Here is a 22354-nt window from a genome sequence, read left to right as displayed (position 1 = left end):
GGATCAGATGGAATACCTCTTCACAACTTGGTGCTCCTTCCCATAGGAGGAAGCAGGGCACCTGGAAAAACCACCATCAGAAGATGGCATTGGCTCCACAGGCAAACTCCAAAAACTTTTTTGCAGAAAAACATGTAAAAGCGTCAAGTGCAGGATGAGGCAAATATTTAACAGAATAGCTTGAAAATGGTGCTTATATCTAGTCCCATCCAAAGACCGCATCTCTATAACTACATTTATTTTTTTCTCCTAAAATGTATTAGGTATAATCAATTTTATTTAGTTGTTTTGTCAATAACATCCATGACAGTGTATATTACTTATTATGTTTCCCTTCATTTATATAGCACCAACAGTTTATGCAGTCTATACAATCAGACAGAGCAATTTGCATGTAAAACAAAACTATAACAAAATATGAAACAGGAGGAAAGAGAGGCTTTGTCACTAGTACGTACAATATTATATATAATTGGTTTTTGCCTGTTGTCAGTGGCGTCACTTGTGGGATGCGGACTGCACCAGGTGTCACCTTCCAAGGGGGTGACACGAAATTAACGGCTCCTCCTCATTGACATGGAGCCGGGTGCTGCACGGTGATTTATTGTTGTGCAGAGCCCGGCACCCGGTCACAGTGCAGGGAGAGTCTATGGGGGTAGCCTGGCATCTCCAGGGGTTCTGGACCTGCCCCCGGTTTTATCACTCTGGGTGTCACCAACCCCAGTGACACCACTACTATTGTTGCCCAAATAAGGTACCAGTGATAGTAAATTTACAAGGAAATCCAAAGGAGGCTCCCAGCTTAAGAACCATCATCAGGAAAGCATGGTGACAGTATTCACCTCTCAATTCTAAAAGCAAATGTTTATATTGTAGATTATTTTAGATTTAGAGGATAACATGTATTGAACTGCATATTCCTGTCTGACACTATTCTGAGCACACCCTAGTAGAATTGGGTGAAAAAACAGTTCTTACTCAATGAAGCTCAATGAATTAGTCTAAAAAATATTCCATGAAATCACAGTTCACTATATCTGCTAGTGTCCCTTATAACTGGTCAATCTCCACACTAATCTCTACTGTTACTAATTTTCGAAAACAGGCTTATCAGGTGTCAAGGTCCCATTCTCCATCTCATAAATATAAACTTCATTGGGTAAGTAAGAGGGAAGGGGGATAGCAGCACTGAACTTGCTGTTGTAAGGATACTTTAACTGCTATCATAGAGGATGACCTACTGATGGTTGCTGGTAAGGTATGATCAGGAGAGCCACCAGATCAGAAATTGCAGATGTGTCAATAGCAGACCAACACAATGTTGCTTTCTTCAAGCATCATACATGCAAGGAAAAATTGTGGGATCAAATTTATTATGATCAGTACCTTAATAATATGGAAGATTAGCAATAACAGAGTACATAATAGTGTACATTTGTACAGTACAGAGAGGTTAATATATAACACCACCTATTGTCCCGCCAGTACAGCTTGTCATGCAATAATCAAGCTTTAGCTGTTGCTATACTCCAACAACATCTAAAGCTTGGGACGTTAGAATCCATATTTCTCCATAGCTTCTGATGTTTTCTACTGGGAGAGGCTTTGCACTGATCAAACTTGCCATCTGTGTTATACAGTAGTTGTCCTTGAATGTTCATTTGTAGCCTATTGGAGGAATTCAATAAGCCCTGATAATTTATTGGGGGTGAAAAAAGGTGGTAGCCCTGTACTTTAACATCCAGGGCTATTCAATTACAGACTTTTTTTCTCACCTGATAAATTTACTAATATTAGGTGTTAACAAATAGAATCAGGGAAAAGTTCCCAGACATATGTGTTAACCCACTGTTTGCACCAGATAACAGGCTAATCATGTGCCTATTTTACTACAGATTGCTATTGCGATCGCAGCTGCGATTATGTATGGAAGTATCCGGCGAAAATATGCTGATGAATGAATGATACCTCGCAGTCCTGCGTATAATCGATAACATGGAGTAACATCGGCCCCTCATGCAGATAACAGCAGGTATGACCTTACTCCGAAATCGGTAACCTCGTCGTACGCAGTGAGTACACAAGCTGCGTATGCCGATACAGTAGTTAATTTCTGCACGCCCATGCAACAGCATTCAAACGGACAGACATGCCTGTGTTTCTCCAACCACTCCCATGTCACCACCCCAAATGCTGACCTCCTGTCACTCACTCTGCAATGGCTTTCTTTCTGTGTGAGTGATCACAGAGCTAACACTCGCATGTGCAATGCAATGCATAGGCATGCGCAGTACAAGCCATCTACCGATCTGCGTACGCTGTTACAGTTGTGATTCCTGATGAATAAGGTCATATGTGGGGTGTTTCGGGGCTGACTCCGGCGGATCAATTACCCCGAAGTAAATTACCGTGGCTAATTGAATTCTCCACAATTCTTCTCAATTTGAGGCGAAAAGTCCGGACTTTTCGTCTACTGGACTTTTTACCTACTTCGCCTGTTTTGTGGGCGGAAAAGTATTGCGCGTGTATTCAATTTGTAAGGACGTGAAAACGGAACCCGGTGAAACTGGAACAGGCAAAAAGTCCTTTCAATTTTCGGGAAATCATCCTGGCACCCCCCTAAAGATGTCCTGACATGGGGGATCACTATGGGTAGACCCCATTTTTACCTGCTGAATGGAAGTCGGCTTTTGAATAGCCGCAGCAGGTGCATAAATGTGGCTTTGAAGAAAAGATGAAGAATAGCATTTAGCTATTTTTTGGGGGAAAATAACTATGCCCATCAAATTTGGGGTAAATGAAAATGGGTGCAAGCATATTTTAAAGTCCCTAAAATGTTTTTTAAAATTTCTTCAAAATTGCACCTGCCGCTACCACCCGCAATTAAGAAAACACCTGCCGCATGCTTGGGAACCCCTCTGGAATCAATTTCGCTACTTTAGAAGTTTGTCCCCCATTTATTTTTAAATCACCCCCAAAATTAAAGTACAGTTTTTGGGGTGTCCTGAGGAATTTTCTTTAAATTTTTTTTGACACATAAAACTTTTAGGGGTCACTCTGAGAGGTTCAGGCTATTTTTTTAAGCCTGCACCCCTAAACCCCAATTCTGCACTTTTTCTCGCCATGTATTACATGGAGAAAACTTATCCCCAATTTTTAACAAAAACTTTTTGCACCGGAGAAAAGTCTTTGCAATTGAATATGGGGATAATTGAAATAGGCGAAAATGACGTCATTGGTGATAAATTATAGCTGATAATGGACTTTTTGCCTCAAATTAATAATAATAATACTTTATTTGTCACTGACAGCACAAGTGATGCCAACGAAAAGACAGTACAGAAACATACCATATAGTAAAACAGGCAGCAAATTACACTATAATGCAACACTATATAACCATTTGAGTTAACTGTTTAACATACGCACGGCTGCAGGAAAAAAACTATTGTGCAAACGCTTTGTGCAAGTGCGCAAAGCTCTAAAACACCTATTTGATGGCAATTTCTCAAAAAGAACATGATTAGGATGGCTGGAATCTGCTAAAATAGAACTAGTTTTCTTCCGGAGACTTTTTTCATATATCTCCTGTGTGCGCGGTAGCACCACTCCAATGATTTTACTAGCTGTACCAACCACCCTATTCAATGCCCTCCGTTCAGCCACAGTACAGTTCCCGTGCCAAGCAACAATACCATAGGTCAAAACACTTTCCACAATGCTACGATAGAAATTTAACAGGGTCCCCCTACTCACACACGCGGATCGCAAACGGCTCATAAAAAACAAATGTTGGTGCGCCTTCTTAACCAAGAAGGCTGAGTTTAAAGACCATGACAAAGTGTTTGAGACATAGAACCCCAACAACTTAAGGGAGGGTATTACCTCAATGGTCAAACCGCCTAGGCACACAGGGGCCCTTGTAGGAGTACCACACTTCCTAAAGTCAATAATCATTTCCTTTGTTTCATCGTGTTAAGGAGGAGACAGTTTTCCGCTGCTCCACTCAAACATTCTATCCACCTCAGCTCTATAGGCAAGTTCATCCCCGTTGGTTATTAGACCAACTATAGTGATATCGTCCGCAAATTTAACGATCTTAACAGACCGAGACTGGGACACACAATTGTGGGTGAACAAAGAATACAGAGCAGGGCTCAGAACACACCCCTGTGGGACTCCAACATTCAGCACCAACTCCTTGGAGCTAGTTTTCACCAACTTGACCACCTGGGGTCTGTCAGATAAGAAACGTAGCAACCATCTACAAGTAAACCCATTTAACCCTAAGCAAAACAACTTGGTAATCAAAGCACTAGGTACAATAGTGTTAAATGCTGAGCTAAAATCTACACATAAATCCTTGCATAGGTATCCCTAAATTCTAGGTGAGCTTGCACCTGATGCAAAACAGTTAGGATTGCATCCTCCGTTGATCGATTTGCCCTAAAAGCAAACTGCCACGGATCAAAGCCTGCTATGAAATGACACTTTGCATGATTCAGTACTAGTCTTTCAAAGCTTTTCATCACAAGCGATGTTAAGGCTATCGGGTGGTAATCATTTAAACATTTCGGGGGTCCATTTTTAGGAATCGGGACAATTGTAGTAAGTTTCAGACATTTAGGGACAAAACAAGTAGACAGGGAAAGATTAAAAATAACCAGAAAAATCCCGGCTAACTGGTCACTACATTACCTCAGGACTTTGCCCAAGATACCATCTGGACTCACCACCTTCCTAGGGTCTACAGAACGCAGACATTGACGGACAGCCGGCTCGTGCATCACCAAGGGCAACTCCCCTATTCTTTGATCCAATGCGGGAATGTCAAGGTTACTACAATCGTCAAGTCGAGAATAAAACTCATTTAAATCTCTGCTAAAGAACTGTCCACACTCCCGATCTCCAGTGCTTTAGCTTTATAATCAGTGAGCCTCTGCAGACATTTCCACAAGCTCCTGGGATCACCACTCATGTTAATATTTTCTTCCATTTTAGCCGCATAGGCCACTCTAGCCCGTTTAATACCCCTACGCTGATCTGTCCTAGCAGCACAGTACCTGACCTTATCCCCAGACCTAAAATACCTATCTCGTGCCCTCAAAAGGGAGCGGACTTCTCCATTTAACCAAGGCTTTTAGTTTGCAAACACCTTAAAAGTCTTTTTAATCGTTACACTCTCCACACAGCAACTTATATAGCCTATAACCATACGAGTCAGCAGATCCAGATCAACTGAACCATTTACCATAGATTCCTCTAAAACAATTTCCCAATTCATACATTCCAAGCTATCTTTCAGATGCTCAATGGCCATATCAGGCCACACCTGAACACTTTTTCTAGCCGGTCCAGCACGCCTTACAATAGGAACATACATAGGGACCAAAAAAAGTGACACATAATCAGTTTTCCCTATATGAGCACAAACAACAGTCTCATATCCAAGTTTAAAATTCGTGTTCACCTGGTCCAGGATATTGCCTCCACAGGTTGGCACCCCAATATTCTTATGGAATTTGGGCAGTACAACCTTTAGATCCATCCTGTTAAAATCACTGGCCACGATGAACGCCCCATAACAATTTAGCCACGGCATTATATAATAAATCCAAGGCACAGCCTCCATTTGCCTGCGGGGGGATATAGACGGCCATTATTATAACTGTTGTGAATTATCTAGGCAGGTAAAATGGTCTGCATTTCAATGTCATATATTCCACCACCTCCGAACAAAAAGACTCCATAATCACAACATCAGAACACCACAGATTATTTATATAGGTGCAAAGACCGCCACCCTTCTGCTTGCCGGAGGGCAAGGTCCTGTCTGCCCTAAATAGTCATATTATCCAACCCAACTGCCCTGTCGGGTATGCCACTGTGTAACCATGACTCCGTAAAAACAAAAATCGAACACCTCCTCAAAAATTTTTTATCCTCCATTTCGCCCTGTATTATATCCATCTTGTTCTGCAAGGACTGCACATTTGCCAGAAAGAGACTAGGCAAGGGGGGGGGTGCACAGGGCACAATCTCAGTCTTACCCCTACGCCAGCTCTCTTTCCCCCTTCTGCCATCTAAGTTTGCGTGGATGGCTTTTCCAGCAACAGTCATTTACCCAGCCGTACTCCCGATGGTGAAATTTACTATGGCCATTGCCCCCCTGGCCCTTTCCCTCCCGACCATAGTCTCGATCACCACCATAATTGGCCCCCCTTCCTGCACCACCCAAAGCAGTCGGTAGCAGAGAGTCAACCCCCAGTACCTGCCCTGCCTGATCAGGCAGCTCCACCATGTGTCCCAGCACAGCTGGTTTATCCATGCCTCCGGTCATCAGTCCTCGGCTGCCGGCCTCTGCAGTAACCTGCCAACCCTCCAACCTGCTGGGAGCTCCAGGCCCGCCCAGACCTACTACCATACCTCCAGGCATGCCAACAGTCGCAGGGCTGGTGACGCTGCCAGCCACCGTCGCAGAGACAGTCACGGTCCTGGCCGGGCCCCACGTGACCTCCGCACTCCCAGCAGCTGCCACAATGCCAGAAGCACCTGCTCCATCAACACTGGGCCCTGTCGGACCTCCACCCTGCCTCCTCCAAGCAGCACCACCGCCTCCATGACCCCCGAGACGGATCAGGACTTTCTGTGGATAGACCAGCCTCGCACGGCAGGAGCCCAGCAGGAAAAACAGCATAATCAGCCAGCCTGTACAACGATAAGGTACTTGCTGCAGAGCCGCTGCGTCCACACGCGCCACCATATTGAATATGGCCCTAAGTTTCTTCTCTCAGCTGTCAATGAAATTGATATTCAGATATGGTTTTCATTCAAGGACTAAATTGCTGTTGGATTCCCTTTACATCCAAAATCTCTGAAGTGTTTTACTCTAGTTCACTGAACATATTAAAGTTAATATAAGATTTCTCCACTTTTCTGGAGTATTTGTTTTGCAACCACATTCTGTAGCTGTCATTGACACTTCACTCCAGTATTTAGCAGATCATCCAGTTTCTGTTAGTATGCATCTGATCATATCCATTATTCTAATCCCTTCATTCAGCTACCCTATTTCACATTGTTGTATATGAAACTTTACTGTATTTTGATTCTCTAGGTATTGTTGTCTTAAAAATTTCTCTATTTTATGTCCTACTGGCTAGGATACCTTGCATTGCCCGGGTTGAAGACTGGACCCTGTACTACACCTGCAACCTTTATTTGTTTACATTGTCCTTGCCCATAACCCCATTCCATTGATCCAGAAAAGGACCCCACTGTTTGCTAACATGCATGCAAACAGTGGTGTCATTTCTGTGGGTGCAAGGGGTACGGCTGCTATGGTGCCCGAGCTGCCTCTGTGGCCCGCCACTCCCCCTGCACCCAGTCATGCACACAAGGTGGATACAATTCAAAGGTACCAAAGAATGGTATACAGGCACTAAAATGGTCTGTTTGTCCAAGCAGCAACTAAAATATAGGGTTAGTCAGACCCCTGACAAATACACAATATTACACTAGGTAGTAGCGCTAAATGAGTATACAATGTTAGGAAATTATTGTATTGTATCAATATAGTAGTTTAAAATTAACAATTTTAATAAAAAAGATTACACATACACTTTTAAAAGGAAATATGCATACACTAGTACATATGTCATATATGAACAATTTGCCTCACCCTTATAAGTGTCCACATAATTTGTGCCTGTTCCTATAAAACTTCCGGTTCCAACGAGTGGAATATAAAGTTCAATCTCCTTTTGGAAAATAGGACTGTTCAATGAATTGATATTTGACAGGAATTTCCACTGTATATCGGATTGGTATTTAACAGAATTTTCCACCGGTAGGGGGATGGTTCTATTGTCATGCAAGTCACATAAATGAAGCTTGGAGCCCTCAGATGTTCACGGTGTAGATGATTGATCCAGTCCAATGGAGATCAGAGATGAAAATAAATTTCAAGAAAACAGCAGTGCTTTAAATGTCCGGCAAGTTTGTTCAGGCTTTCAAATAGAATTGGTAGACCACTTGTGGGGTGATGGCATATACCCCTAATGTGTTTCGCTGTGTAGGATGACAGCTTTTTCAAAGGTGGGCCTGTCCAGTCAGGGTCGTCAAGGGGGGCCCAGGGGTCAGTGATGTTGATTTGGTGCCAGCCCACCAGCTGATTATAGCTTGCACACTAGCAGGCAGTCGTGAAGAGACAGCACCGTTGGTCACAAGGCAATCAGAGCTCATGGACCAGCAGCCAGTCAGCAATGGCAGCTCCTAACTGGCTGTCAGTCCGCATGCTCCGATTGGCTCGTGACCGGTACCAGATTCAAATTGTGTCAATGCTGTCTGTCCTTGGCTGCAGCTGCCTGCCGGTGTACCAGCTGTAATTAACTTTTGGCCCAGCCCCAAATCCACACCTTCTGGCTACTGATGGCACACAGAGGGAGGCAAGAGGCTGATGGACGGACACGGGCAGGTGAGTTGCTTGGGGATTATAATGTGGAAGGGGCACTACTATTGATACTATTGAGTGGAATAATGTGTTATATGGGGCACTACTACTATGTGGCATAATCCATAAAGGGCATTACTGTGTGTTATAATGTGTAAGGGGAATTACTGTGTGACATAATGTATAAGGGGCACTACTACTGCATGGCATAATGAGTATAAGGGGTACTACTGTATGGTATAGCCTGAATAAGCTCTGTCTGACATAAACTGAATGGGGTCTTTGTGGCATAATATGAATGGGCTCTGTATGTGGGCAAATGTATGTGTTTTTTAAGATCCTGCTATGTGGCCTACAAAGTTCTAGTTACGCCCTTGCATGCAAACACAGAGGCTATGGATTTAAAATGAATTTACGTGAGTCATCAAGTTTGCTCAGACTAAGGTTAATTGGATACTTTTGTAGCTTTCTCACAGGTTTTTCGCAGACTGCCAATTTCCACTGGAGCCAGCCCCGGAACCTGTGTAATTTAAGAGTGTCCCCATTTTTAGGGTTTGTGTGACAGTGTGTGGCCCTGACAAAGTTCAAACCTAGGCAAAAAGCTAATCCTGGTCAAACTACACGACCATGCCAAATTTGGTGGAGCTACTGTAGGTCCAAAACTCTGGCCATGCATAAAGGCCAAACAGATGGACAGACGGACACGCTTACTCACTTAATATATAGATGAATTCATATGCTGTACATTGTCACTTCGAAATGTGATTGGATTTCACTGAAACATGTTACTTATTATTGTAACAAAAACCTGTTATATGTTTATAGTAATCTTTGTTCTTCATTAAATAAGCAACTCTATCTTGAATAGTCTTCTGTAAAAGTTACTATGTATCTCTTGCCTCTTGGTGTGGGCAATTTCATAGGACCACAACAAGTTTTGAGGATCTGTTCTAAAATATTTTTTGAATTTGCCCCTTTTGGCTTTAGATTTTATATAACAATCACACCTCAAAATTACTGAACAAGCTGGTAGCATGAGAGATCCTTTGTCAGGTTCCACAACTGCAGCTCTTACAGTTTTCACTATTGCTTTGCTTTCCATATTGAGCAGTTTTTCTTCAGGTGGCCATTTTTCCTGTATCTAAAACATGCTCTTTGTGTCTGATTGTGTGAATTTATTCCTGCGGCTTTAATCGCCATTCCAGTGTCATTTTCCATATTGTGATGTAGAAGTTCCTTTTTAAACTGGTGATCATCTATAAGCCTAGTTTTCACAAAGTCTAATGTTAATTCCGCCTCTGGTCTTTCATACAATCTCTTGGTTCCCACATGCCCTTGGCTGTAGTTTAATATCTTATGTGAATGAGTTAATTATCTTCAACTAATATGCTTATAGTTAATTGTATCTGTCTTTATTATTCCGTTCTTGTTTATTAAACTCTGATCTCTCTGGAGTAATAACCTTGCTCAGATCATATCTGCATAGCAGCATCTCAACCTTGAATTTCCATAGTTTAATCTATGATCTTATTTTCTTTTGTTTTTCTTTCTTCACTGGCTTTAAACTATCATTTTGAGTTACTCATATACACTTTGTAGATATCACTGGAAGGCTGCACTTTTCTGTTGTATTGTGCCTGGGCCCATAGCATGCTGCCGATGAAATTTCTCTGTTCAAGCATCAAGTGAAATATTTTGAAATAAACTTTACTGTGACAAACACATATAAACTTTAGGGGCAGCACAGTTTGCATCGTGGTTAGCAGCATTACTGCCTCACAGCACTGAGGTCTTAAGTTTGATTCCTAGCAATGACTGATCTGTGTGGAGTTTGTATGTTCTCCATGTGTTTGAGTGGGTTTCCTACAGTGCTCCAATTTCCTCCCACAATACAAAAATGTGTGTGTATGTGTGTGTGTGAATATGTATCTGCTACATTTTACTAGGGCCCTCCATGCTTGTGAATACAAGGTATAACTGACCCTTCTTCTTGGGTAGTTCTTTCATTGCAAGTCAAGACATAATTATATTGCAATACTTTTCATAGCCACCCGAATAACATGCAAAACACATCTTAAAAATATATTTTGCTATACAGGTTGAGTCTCCCATATCCAAATATTCCGAAATACGGAATATTCCGAAATACTGAATATTTTCAGCATGACTGAGATAGTGAAACCTTTGCTTTTTAATGGTTCAATGTACACAAACTTTGTTTAAGGCACAAAATTATTAAAAATAAAGTATAAAATGACCTATAGGCTTTGTGTATAAAGTGTATATGAAACATAAATTAATTTCATGTACGTACATAAACTTTGTTTGAACCACAAAATTATTGAAATATTGTATAAAATTACCTTCAGGCTGTGTATATAAGGTGTATATGAATCATAAATGCATTCTGTGTTTAGATTTGGGCCCTATTCCTAAAACATTTCAATATGGTATACAAATATTCCAAAATATGGAATATTCCGATATCCAAAATACCCCTGGTCCCAAGCATTTTGGATATGGGAGACTCAACCTGTACTGTATCTTTCAACATTCTTCACTTTAGCCAGAACAGTTTGTTGTACTGTTCTCAATGTCACCCATAGTTTTATTATTTTATAGACCACTCTTAAGCTTAACCTAAATAATAAATAAGACACAGACAACTGTATAGATTGGAAAAAGTAGGTCACAGCCAAATTTATTAAGGTCGAATTAGAATTTAAATTAATCCTGGTGGAGAAAAAGCAGTGCTACCTCGGTCCACAGCTCATAATAAGTGTTTATTACCAAATTGGGGTGGAGTTCCCACCCCGTGCACAAACCATCCTGGGTAGTACCTCCTCCCCTTAACTAGCACAGTGCTCGTCCCTCCCTAGGATGGAGACCTGGTCCTCCCCTAAAGCAGTAACCGACTCACCTCTCTCAAAGGGGTAATGCTAGCCAGGCTCTGCTGTGCTAAATTGAGGAGCCAAGGAGCACTGCTTTCCGCTTCCTACGCCTTTCCTGCTGGAAGAAAAAACATAATGCATTCCAACAATAATTATTGGTACAAACCAATCTACGCAATATGTTGGGTGGGTGGGATCACAAACTACAAAGAGGAAGTTGGCTCCTCCCCCAACCCTAATATAACACTGCTAAACCCCGACTCATCAGGGCAGCTAAAAGGCTACAGTTAATGACTGACTACTCACTACCACAATTATAAATTATCAACAAAAACCAGCTCTAACTAGTACTGCTCCAAATAAAAAACAGGGTGCTTATATCCTCTCAAGCTTATTCAAGCATTCAAGTATCTTAATTACAGTACATCTAAACTAACATTGACCAAAATAAATCATACATTTCAAAGGTATTTTTTTTATATAAATGACTTAACTGAGCCTAGGTTAATACAACTTTAGTGGCAAAAAACAATAGCAGCGTGTCCCAGTTTGAATGGATGATGCTGTACAGTAAGATATGACTTTAACTTTTATCCAGAGTAGTTTAGTGTAGTTACTGTAATGTATGATTCTTTTTTCTCCTTCATATTCTCATGCATCTGATTTTAAAAATAATGACTGTTTTGTAGAGTAACTTTCAAATATGTACCTATAGTACATGATCATTTTACCAATTAATGACCTCTTAAAAGTCAATGGAAATACTCTGATGGTTATTTTGATAACAAAGGAGAAAAAAAAAAAAGATGCCAGCTCTTCAACCCTATATGTTCTACAGGAAATCAGTTGTGGCTAAACTATTATAATATGTTATTGTGTGGATGGAAGTGCACCTGGAATGCATTAGTTTGCATTAGCGATCCCCTACTACTCTTTATACATATGTATTACATTTCTTTTGTGCACAGTTGGTTTGACCGTTTCCCCATATATAATCACTGGTTTTCAAACAAGTTTCTATTGGAAATGTTTTGCCAATACCATCCTAAAGGTTGAAAGGATAGGTTTCCTTGCTCTATTCTTATATTTTCTCACTAGTCACCTGGAAAGTATTAATGTTTTCTGATCTACAGTACAAAGACTGTAATATATGATGTCAGAGCTCCTCAGTCTCAACTTTTAATCTGTTTCAGATCCCATTAAAACATTATCCTATAGATGTGGGAGGGGCTTCTGCTGTTTGTAATTAAATAGGGAGGTGATACTTTTTTTTATTTCAGCCTATTAGAACGTGCTGTACTGTCTCCTATCCTTAGCACACAAATTCTTAATCATTTATACTGTTCACCACAATACTTAAGGCTTACATTTTTAAGATAAACATAACTATAAGAAATTTGTGTGCCATGCCACAATTAAAAGTATTTTTTCTCTCTAATTCTAGTAAATCAGAAACTTGCATTTCCAAGTTAAGCATTGTGAATTGGAAATGTATGATGTGGCACTGTTTTTTCAAAATTACATAATCACACCAGTGTATGATGATATCAATGAGCATGACAGCAAAACAAAACAAAGGTGAAAGGGCTTGAAAGTCCCCTATCTCTCCCATCCTGGCAACTACAGACCACCGTTTTTTAAAAGAATGGAGTCCCCACTTCCAAACTATGCACCCTTTTACAAGTTATTGACTTGTGATCAGATTGATCACCAGACAAAGACTCCTATACTATAAAAGACTTTTAGAATCCAGTGTGTAGCTCTGAAGATACCATAAATTGATTGGAAGGAGAAAAACATTATGGCTCTGCTACTCCGGACTCCCAAACCTGTGGATTTTGCCATTGAGGTGTTGTTCTACCATGTACCACTGTGGATAAATTAATGGTCTCCTGTAAAACTAATAATGACTGCCCATCTTGTCTGCCATATGTATGGTGAGCTGTAGCTTTGGACCAGCCACAATACCTACTTGTGATGAGGAAGTTGAGACTAGGGATTATTCGACTATCACTGTCTTCTAACGGCAGTGCTACCTGGTCTTAAAAGCAGAGGTGAGAGGGGAACGTGCAGTGGACTACCGACTGGACACAGCAAGACATCCTCCTTATTGGAGTCTCTGGCCAGGAAGTTTATTTCCATCAGTTGTTACTAATACTGGCAGCATACCTGGGAGTAGATGTATCAAGCCTTGGGCAGGATGCATAATGCATCGCATTTTGAATGTGATGCATTCCCACACTCAACGCAAGCATAATAGAGTTTACTAACGCCATATGCTTGTAAAAATCACAAAAAACAGCTCCCGCTGTAAGAGCTGTCCTTTACAATAGAAGGAATTCCAGTTTTAGGACCCAGGAGTCCTTCTGCGCATACAGCGGTGGTTCTGGGAGGGATCCGATTGTGCCCTTAGGTTTCTATTGGGTAACGCTATCTAAAGTTGGTGTTGCCTACCGCATTTAAGCCGAAGAATTAATTGCATTCTGGAGCTTTGTGCATACAGTATGCAGTAAGCGGGCAAACCTCCAAAAACTTCATTTGACCGCAAAAACTGTTTTGATGCATTCCGCACCTTTTGAGAGAAACAGTGCTTAGATACAGTACTAACCAATCAGCTTCTAACTGTTATTTTATAAGCTGTGCTTAAAAAATGCTAGTTAGAAGCTTATTTGTTGGTACTGTATCTCTCCGCTATATCTATCTCCAAGGCTTGATACATCTCCCCTTGGTATGTTAGCTGCAGCAAGAAGGGGATATGCGGTGTGCTCCAGACTGGCCACCATGAGACATCCTTCTGCTTCAAGGCTGCAGCCAGGGAACGTCATTTCAAATTGTCATTATAGCCTAACTGACTATAGCTGGCCACACATCTAAAGATTATCTGTCCAACCAGCCAACTAGCTGATTGGTTTGAATGAAAATCTGGTAACGTATGGGAGTAACTGACAATCAGCAATTTGCTCCTAAATGCCAGAAAACAGATGAAATGGTTGTTCAGAAAACAATTTGCTCAAACAAGTTTTTGTCCATTTTCCAGCGTTTGGGAGCAAATTGCTGATTGTCATTTGCTTTCATACCTTACCAGATTTTCATTCCAACCAATCAACTAGTTGGTTGGTTGGACAGATAATCTTTAGATGTATGGCCAGCTTATGTGAACTGTGAGTATTTCAGCCATTTGTTACCAACAAATTATCTACACAATAGCTTGCGGCTCCAGCTCTTCAGTGACTTGTTTATTCAGTTCAAGATCAGGATCCAGAATATTGCATTATCAAAGTACAAGTCATTGCACCACTTAACAGAGCTGATTATATGTTGTAAACTCAATATTGGTTGAAATTATTGAGGTGAACCTTGCGGTTAACGTCATAGGCTACAATGTTGCAGTTCCCACCATAGACTTCAATGGAGCTATCACACCATTAAAGTCTATGGGGGAAAGGCTGACAGGCAGCCTGATCGCTTAGAGCCAATCAGCGGGCAGCTCCTACGGATGTGCCCGCTGATTTGCTGGCAGCTCCTGCAATGAAACGTGGGTCCCTGTCATTCACGTGCAGGAAGGGTATGTGTAAACACATACCCTTCCTTCTGTCCGTACTGGATTCATGTATGCTTTTTTGTTTTGAACCCTTTGGATACCTACATGTACCAAAGAAGACGTGATATATGTGAGGAATACGGAGTATGGATTTTTTTTCTACAGGTATACGTGGATTTCTACTTGGACAAGTGGATGTGATTGGCTACAGGGATGACTATGCGTGAATGTGAGTGTGAATGTTAAGTGTGCATGTATGTTTTAATAAAACTTTACTTTCACGGTGTGTGTGTGTCATTATTTTATTATTTCTTTTTCAGGTAAACTGCAGGTACCAACAGGCCCGTAATGCCCCGCATGCTGGTACTTGTGGTTCTCCAAGTATCAGCATGCGGGGGAGGCTTGCTGGGACTTGTAATTTGCCAGCAAAAGACAATATTACTTCATCTAATTTTTACACACACTATACACGATTAACCCAGCACCCACCTCCCCAGGGATCCCCAGCCTGGGCTGACTAGCGGTCAGGTGAAATGCTTTGGCTGGGGTACCCAGTGAATGGGTTCCCCTAGATGGGGCATTACACCCCCGCTAGAAAGAGTCCAGTGCTGGTTATGGAAAATACAGGGGACCCCTACTAATTTTGTCCACTGTATTTCCACAACCAGGACTGGCTCAGCTGAGCCCTGTGCTGGTTCTCAAAATACAGGGGACCCCTATGCATTTTTCCCCTGTATTTTAAGAACTTGGAGAGGCATAGCCCAGTGGTGGTTCTTAAAATACAGGGGACCCCAATGCATTTTCCCCCTGTATTTTGAGAACCAGGACAGGCTCTACAGAGCCTGGGGCTGGTTATGCTTGTGGGGAGGGGATGCACGCCATTTAAAAAAAAAAAATTGTTGTTACTGTTTACCCTTTTTTTTACACACAGAAAGATGCACGGATCTCAAGAAACTGTGCATCTTTCTGTGTTACTTAGACAGGGCCGCAACTAGAGGTGCATGTGCACCGGGTGCCGGATTGCCTGGGGTGAAAAAAGCTGACTTGCTTTGGCTTGCGGGCTGCAAGTTTAGAAAAGGGCCAACCAAAAATGACCTCTGCCAAAGAGGAGATAAGTGCTAGAGGTCCTTACTGGACCTCTAGCGTCTGTCTCCTCCTTGATGGTGGCCATTTTTGGATGGCCATTTTCAGCAGATTCAATGCGGACTAGCCATCCGCATGGACTCTGCTGAAAACGGCCATCCAAAAATGGCCGCTGCCATTGAGGAGACAGATGCTAGAGGTCCTACTGGACCTCTAGTGTCTGTTAGGCCAGCACAATGCGCACAGCGTTCCCGGAAGTGCCGGGAATGCTGAAGCTGCCGGGAGAAGATGCTGAAAGCTGCATCTTCTCCCATGAAATCCCCTGGCAATGAGCATAAACCCCTTGGCAATGAGCATAAACCACCTGGTAACAAGCATGAAACCCCCTGGCAATGAGCATGAAACCCCATGGCAATGAGCATGTAACCCCTGCAACAAGCATAAACCCCATGGCAACGAGCATGTAACCCCTGGCAACGAGCATAAACCCCCTGGCAATGAGCATGAAACCCCAGGCAACGTGCATGGAACCCCTGGTAATGAGCATAAATCCCCTGGCAATGAGCATGAAACCCCCTGGCAACGAGCATGTAACCCCCTGACAATGAGCAGGTAATTTTAAAGTAATTAGAAGCCTTACTGTGGGGCATAAAATGGTGTTGGGCAAATATGTAAGTGGCATTTTGGTAATAGGCATTACAGTGTGTGGCATAATGTGTAATAGGCATTACAGTGTGTGGAATAATGTAAGTCACTATACCAGGGATGTCTGAGTAGTGCACTGCCTTATGGAGGAGCAATGACAAAATCCAGGTACAGGAAAGGAGGGGGCGCAAAATTGCTGCCTTGTACCGGGAGACAGATATCCTAGTATCGGCCCTGACTTGGACCTGCTCAGTCTAGACTCGCTATCCTAAAACAGGTCTGTTTTTTTATGAGATTTCACACAGTAATAGGGTGCAAGTGAAACACTTGCACTCTATTACATTGCCCGAGTTCCATGCTTACAATGGCAAAACATCTGGATGTGTGTTTTGCCATTGCGAGTTGCGGAGGTGTGAGAAACATACAACTTTGCATGTTCTCACACCCTATTACATAGGGTGAGTTCTGAAAATGTACGAGTTTAGCTCTATACTCCCACTTTTTAAACTCTCACACCCTACATCTTGCCATAGCTGTCCTCTAATTTATTGGTGGCTATTCTTAATCATCTACCTTTACTAGACCACTAAAAGGACCCCCATCCCGGCTGCAATAAACTCCCCTCTTTCAAATTATGTGGCTCCTTTCATTAATAGTTATTGTCTGGTGATCACTTGTGATCACCCAACACTGCAGAATATATATTGTGCTTTCCATATTGTAAATGGGAATTTCTAATGAACAGATTACCCTCTTCCTGGCTCAAATAAGAAAATGATTCCCTCATTTGATGCAGAAGCTTCTCTAGATTTCAAAGTGCTGTGCATTATTGGACTACCATATTATTTCTACATATTGTATGTGCATAATTTACAGTAAAAACCACCACAAAAAATGTATTCGGATTACTAAAATATACAGTACAGTATGTGTATAATATGGATTTGCTGTTTTGAACCTGTGAATTAATAACGAAGCAAGAATTTAAAAAAAATATTTTTGATGATGGATTTAAGGTTTAAATTCACTTTTTTCCATTTCAGTTAAAAAACACTACTTTTTAGACATTTAAGTTTAAATTGTGAGAGTTTTTTGAGTATAAAAACATGCGAGTTTACCTGTTCTCGGACTCGATTAAATTGGCTGTTTAAAAACTGTGAGAGTTTACTGCTAAACTCTCACCCATTAACATTTTGCCCTTTGTGTAGTTTTTATATGCTGTTTTTGAAGGAATAAGCAATAAGCAATTACCTTTTCTGAAAATTGAAAGTCTTTTGAAAAAACAAAATAGATATAATTTGTGTGGCTACTGTTTAATAAATATTACTGATATTGATGTTGGAATATCGATATCAGAACCAGAGTAGGCTTAGCACAGGGGTTAAAAAATCCCCAGCTGTGAAGGGGTTAAAGACTAAATATACATTATTTTATATCCTAAGGGATAATGACCAAATTAGCCAACCAAGGTCATGGATTACTTACAAATATCTTTAAGATTGTAATTTTTTTACTTTTAAAAGACTGCACACAAACACATATCAATATTTCCCAATAAATGTAGGCCGTGTTGTATTTTTATTTATATTGTTTGTAGTTTTGGCCCCATAATCTTGAATATTACTTATGATAAATATGGGTAAATATGACAATTAACTTTAAATTGTGAAATGTTCAAAAGCAAACATGTTGCCAGTATAAATATTGCTTGGAACAAATATGGTTCAGTAGAAAATATCTACTAAATTAAGTATTTTAGAGCCCCAGTGAACACAGTAAACATGGTTAATTTTGTTTTATTAATGAATTAATTATTTAATTCAATCATTTAGTCATTAGTTCATTCATAGCTTTGGTGACACTATTACAATATGCTTTATTTTGGCATACTACACAAATGAGCACCTGTATTTTGGCGAATAATTTTGCCACCATTGATTGCATAGGTAATCTATGGCATATAGGGGGTTAGTGAGCCAGGATCCAGGGTCTTTTATCACTTGATTTGGGGTGATTTATTTATCCAGTCTATATTTCTCCACCTGAACCTACCAACATACTGTTACTATTTGAACAATTTTAAACATGCCCCTGTTCCAGCTAAATTTCAAATGTTACTCAGGTGATTCCTCCGCCGTGCTTTAAGATAGAGCTCAGCTATTTATATGCTGAATCCTCTACTGTATGATCACTTATATGTAATTCATAACTATGAGTATGTTAGCTGTAATTGTTAGCCCATTGCCACACATTTATGTGTTATACTGCTTAATTATATTCATGTATCTGATGTTAAGTATCATTTTTCATGCAATTTATTACCTTTGAATAGAGCTTGGTCACTTCATTCTGCTGTGTGGTGTGGTATAGTTGGCGAAGGCAGGGAGCGTTTGGGGGAGGCAACAGGGAGTGCCATCCAAAAACACAGGCATGTTTAGACCATATTAGGGGCATGTCACATCCCGTACGCAGGAAATATGGCTCCGTTGTCTCAGTTACAACGGCCATTCTGAGTGACCATACTGTAGACTAACTTGAGGAGTCGATGTTTGTGTACACAGTTGCGGACAGCTGCGATGGCTCAGGTGAGCGTCTCAGTACAAGTCGCTGTTGCATTAGCATATTTTCCCACATCCACAGTTATGAAAATTACAGCTTCAGCAGCAATAGCGTACAGCTCTGAAGAATCACGCACTATGACACTGCCTTGGTTTGTCCGGTCCTGAGACTTGGAACAACTAAGGCCAAACAATATCAGCAAAACATGTAAGATAAATACAAAGATGGAGTGGTTTACAAGCGCTGTTAGATTCGGATTAATATATAGGACACTTGATTTCCTTTGTAGTAATTTTCTATTGTTATAACAAATCAGAAGACAAACAAGGGTTTATCAAACACTGTTTTTTCTCTCCTTTTATGTATTCGTCTGTATATCCAGACTCACCATCACTTAATGAAAATGCGTGCATCAAAAGGTACCAAGGTGAGCTGGAGGATCCCCCCATCTTTTTTGGACAAACTCCCCTCTTGAATTGGCTGAAATTCGATCAAAAAGAACGGTTCCGTATCCCATTCCTATGTCCGGGATATGATTGGGAAGTCCTTTTCTATTTGGACATTTGAAGTTGTTCGGGACTTTATATAGGATCTATGGATGACCTACCTACTTGGACATAAGTAAAAAAGAAACCTTTATGTGGATGTAGCCACCGTTCAATTGGTGAGTGTCAGAACACTGGGGGAATATATGATGTCTGGTATATATAGAGAAGATCAGAGATACCTTTTGATGCACGCATTTTCATTAAGTGATGGTGAGTCTGGATATACAGACGAATACATAAAAGGAGAGAAAAAACAGTGTTTGATAAACCCTTGTTTGTCTTCTGATTTGTTACAACAATAGAAAATTACTACAAAGGAAATCAAGTGTCCTATATATTAATCCGAATCTAACAGCGCTTGTGAACCACTCCATCTTTGTATTTGTCTGTTTAAAAGGTTTTGGTGTGCTTGTTGAGTTGGTATTGAGCTGCAGTTAGGGGGCGCAAGGTACTTTACCCTATCTTTCTCTAAAACATGTAAGATGTCTCAAGAGTTTTAAAAATCTTGCTCCTCTTTGCAATCAAGCCAATCTGCACTCATGTTGAATCATTATTAATAAAAAAACTTAATGTAATAGTATTTTCCTGTGATCACATATTTCATGAGCCATAACATTTAAATAGATTTGCAGAATAAAGGAAACTAATGCTTAAAAACATTCATTTCTTAATGTTTTTTTCTTTTTTCACAAAAACTATCTGGAGATTAGTACAGCATAAATATTCATCAGTTCTTTTCCCCGCTGATTCATCTTTGCTGTTATGCATCATGCTAAATTAGTCCATTATTCACACAATGACTGTGGTGCATTACAACAAAACAGCATTTCTATCATAGGACACTGGTTTTAAAAACACAGACAAAGAAGAGAAAATGCCTTTATAGATATTTTAAAATATTTAATGTCTTCTGCAGTAAATTATTCATTGCTGTCATATGACTTGCAAATAGTACAGATGAGTAAAGAAATGTGTAAGATAGTAAACTCACTTTTTAATCATGAACCAAACATCTGGGAACTACTTGGCACTGTGGTATGGAAATACTGAGAGCCTGTACTATTGTGTATAGGAAAACTGTTGTTACTGTAGTTAATAAAGGCTCTTTAAATATGGCCATATGTTCTGCTGTGGAATTCATGTTTCCTTGACCACAATTAGTACTGTTACTTAGTTATGTAGATTAACAACATCATGGTGTATAGAATCAAGTATATTAGATATACTAGGGTCATTAGAACTGCACAAGATTTCAAGCCTATATTTGTACCTGAATGTGATTACATTAGTGCTCAGTACTCTGCTAAACTACATAGTGTAGCAAATATCTCTTCCCATGCTCAACCGTGCATGACCAGCTTTAGGGCCCCATTTATAAACGCAAATTACTACCAGTGGCATATTTTGTTTAGAATAGCAGTGATACTATTGTATATGCCACTTGTATTCATCATTACTTCCCCCTTCAGCAAGGTCCAGCAAGGTCCAATGACGTTCTCCCTCCTCAGCTGGGACTTCGCTGAAGTCAGAAAGGCTGCGGCCGGGACCCCATTGCTGGCAATGGAGACCGCATCATTTTCACCATCTAAAGATCTTAGATTACAGCTGTTTGTTAAATATTGAAAGGGTGAGATAACCCCTTTAGCGAGTGCTAAAGGGGTTGTATATCATTGATAAATGGAGCCTATAATACAATGCAATTAAACACTTTTTATTATTTACGTAGCTGCGAGTAAGTTTATCTATATGTCACACTTACAGTACCGCCCGATCCATGGATTTTGTAGGCAAAAAAAATCCCCAGCTAACTGTGCATACTTACCCCATCCGGACATTCGGCATTCCGGAGGCGGGATGCCGTGGCCGGTATGCTGATGTCCTACAGGGTATCGCGCCAGCATTATGATGGGCGGTGGGATTACAGCACGGTTAGGGATGGCCACCGACCATCAATGATTCGTAATCATCGATGGTTTATGGCCGATGTCGAATGTGTTTCCCACCGATGGGGGAGCACCAGATGGTTTACCTCTATCGATGGAAGAACATAACCAAATAGTTTCTTTTTACAAGGTGGCGGGACACTGAGCATAGCTCCGCCCCTGACACCAACAAAGCCATACCCCTTGGTTCTGATTGGCCCACAGGACAGCCAGTCATAGAACAGGGATGACCACCGGTGGGTGAAGCCATCGATGGTCATCTATTGCATAGTTGGTTACCATTGAATGGGCACTTTCTATTTTGAGATCGATGATAACCATACCGATGGCCATCCCTAGCATCGGTAATTCGATTGCCGGCATCCCGTCCACCAGCATATGAACTGGATTCTGGTTTTCTCCTAGTAGCTCTATGATAATTCCATGGGGCTGTTCTAAGATGAAATGCACTTTACAACCCATGTCCATGATGTGCTTTGTCTCATACAAGACTTTTATTAGCCATCTGCTGTGATAATCATCATGTTACCAAACACATTTATGTCTGATGCAATCATATTCACATTATAAAAAAACCCTTCAAAAATATAAAAAAAAACATTAAAAACAAATCCTTTGATATTTCAAATAAGAATTACAATATTACTTCTCTGTAAACTTAATATATAACTCAGTGGGGATTCAAAAACCTT

This window comes from Taudactylus pleione, unplaced genomic scaffold (genome assembly GCF_031769625.1).
Source record: "Taudactylus pleione unplaced genomic scaffold, aTauple2 ptg000454l, whole genome shotgun sequence".
Lineage (NCBI taxonomy): Eukaryota > Metazoa > Chordata > Amphibia > Anura > Myobatrachidae > Taudactylus > Taudactylus pleione.
This window is presented reverse-complemented; position numbering follows the sequence as displayed.